The 2,097-nt window shown below is 50.1% G+C and overlaps 1 pseudogene; it reads right to left on the bottom strand.

Annotated features, from left to right (window-relative positions):
- Positions 1 to 571: 571 nt before the first annotated feature.
- LOC123102274 (uncharacterized) lies at positions 572 to 1,874 on the bottom strand (annotated as a pseudogene).
- Positions 1,875 to 2,097: the final 223 nt, after the last annotated feature.

The following is a 2,097-nucleotide window of genomic DNA, read 5'->3' as shown; positions in this document are numbered from 1 at the left end:
AAGCATTGTAAAAGCAATCTCAAATTGACAAAAAAAAAAGGAGAAGAAGGGCAAGCTTTGGGATAGAGAACATAAAACTGAAGGTTGTTAACCTGAATGGTGACTCCACGGTGCTAGGAGCATTGCAAACTGAAGTCAGTGCCTTAGAGAGACACACCCTGTCACTGGCCAAGGATTGCTTGCCTTCGAACAAACTAAAGAAAGAGGTATACAGCTATGTTCTTTTTGCATCTTCCTCATTTGTGTTCATGTTGGAGCATGATGCCAGTTTATTCAGCTCATTTTGCTAGACATGATTATGCTTGTTTCCCTTTAGTCCAGGACAAGAATTTGGCATGCATATATACAGCTAATTATTTCATTTCCAGTGACAAGCAGGAACAAAAACAATCACCGGTGTAATAGTAACACAGGAAAACTATCGAATAGTTTCTCGATGAATCCGAAAACAGTGTCTAACTCTAATCCAAACAAGAATCTGGGTATAGTTGTAGTACACACAAGTATCACATTGTTTGTCTAACAAAACTTCAGTCTAACACATCTCCTGTGTCTCAATCAGAGTGCAGCCCAGGACAAGAGGCGACTCATCCACTTAGCGCCTCTGCTAAGCGTCGAAGAAACTCCAGCCGGGGAGCAACGGCTCGACCACCAATGACGAAGTACACAAGCTCCTGGTGGTCGTCCCGGGTGCTCTTGAAGAACTCCAGTGGGGATATCAATGTGGGCTCGTATCCCCAGCAGAAAACTAGCCCGGCTTTCTTCTGCCAGGTGCCAAGAACTGCTCCAAGGTCTTCTCCCATTACCCTCCTGTGGTCCTCGTATGTCAGCTCCCATGCCAGTGGGTCGCCCTCGCCGCTGCTCCTGGCATTCTGATAAAGCGCAGCTCCCCGTCCCTCGAACCATATCATCAGCTTGGTGGGATGTGACCTCCATGCCCCGAAGACCCTTCCCTGGCAGGGAGCAGCAACGACAGAGATCTTCTCCCATCCTTGATCAAGCTTCAGCTGCCACAGTACAACATCGGTGTTGGTGTCGGCCCGCGACGCGACACAGATGGAACCCGACAGCTGCATGAGCCCCGAGTGGAGAGCCTCAGGGGGGAGGTCCACCTTGATGCTCGTCTCCTCCTGGAGGTTGAAAACTATCAACCGCCGGATCCGGTTGTCGTGCCCGCCAGCCTCCAACATGTAGACCAGGTTGTCTAGGCAAATAGAAGGATCAAGCTCTGCGATATTGTCGGAGGGAAGGATGCTCCGTGTCTGGGTGCTTGGGTGACCGCCGAGGCTCTTGACCATTATAGACCCGTTCTGCAGCATCAAGATCTTGAAGTTCTTGGCAGATTTGCAATAGCCGAACCCACAGAACCTGTGCCTGGAATCGAATTCCATAAAGACTAGCATCACATCAATCTTTAAAGCAGGGTTGAAGATGACGCAGCCGCTAAACCTTTTGGTGACGAGATTTGAAACCTGGAGAGCGATCAATCCATTGGCAGTTCCAAAGTAGCTGTAACCGAACTTGGCGCTGAGCCCATGGCAGAAACTAGAGGATGGAGTCTCGTCACGGAAGGTGAAATTCTGACGATCCCCCATGATGATGGATCGATGCAGTAGGCCATGTGCACGTCGCTCGCCTGTGGTTGGCGAGATTTGATCCAAAAGGAGGAACCCGATACAGCGGCCATCAGGTTCTTGGATGCGCTTGCGTAGCGGAAGATGTCTCGCGAGGGGAGACGAGCGAACAGCTCCAGTACGAGATCCTGGGAGAGCTCCTCCTCCGATCCCTCCTCCTCCGATCTCTTTCTCTTCTTCCTCCCGGCCTCCTCCTGGACAGGTGGCTTCTTCCCTGAATCCATGGCGAAACTGGCGAAACCTAGCGGTTGTCAGCTCTGACGAGATACGAATCCCCCTGCGCGGCTGCGCCTCGTGTATTTATAAGGAATCGCAGCCACGGAAAAGGTTTTCCTTTCTTTTGTTTAGTATAGGGAATCAGAAAAGAAAAAAGTTCGGGGGTACTAGCCGTAGGACTACCTATTCTTTTCCCTCCATTGCACTGCTTCCTTACCATATACCCCGTTCCTAAATATAAGTCTTT

Source organism: Triticum aestivum, chromosome 5A (assembly GCF_018294505.1).
Source record: "Triticum aestivum cultivar Chinese Spring chromosome 5A, IWGSC CS RefSeq v2.1, whole genome shotgun sequence".
NCBI classification, from domain to species: Eukaryota; Viridiplantae; Streptophyta; class Magnoliopsida; order Poales; family Poaceae; genus Triticum; species Triticum aestivum.
Note: the sequence above shows the minus strand (reverse complement) of the source record. Positions and strands in the feature narration are given on the sequence as shown.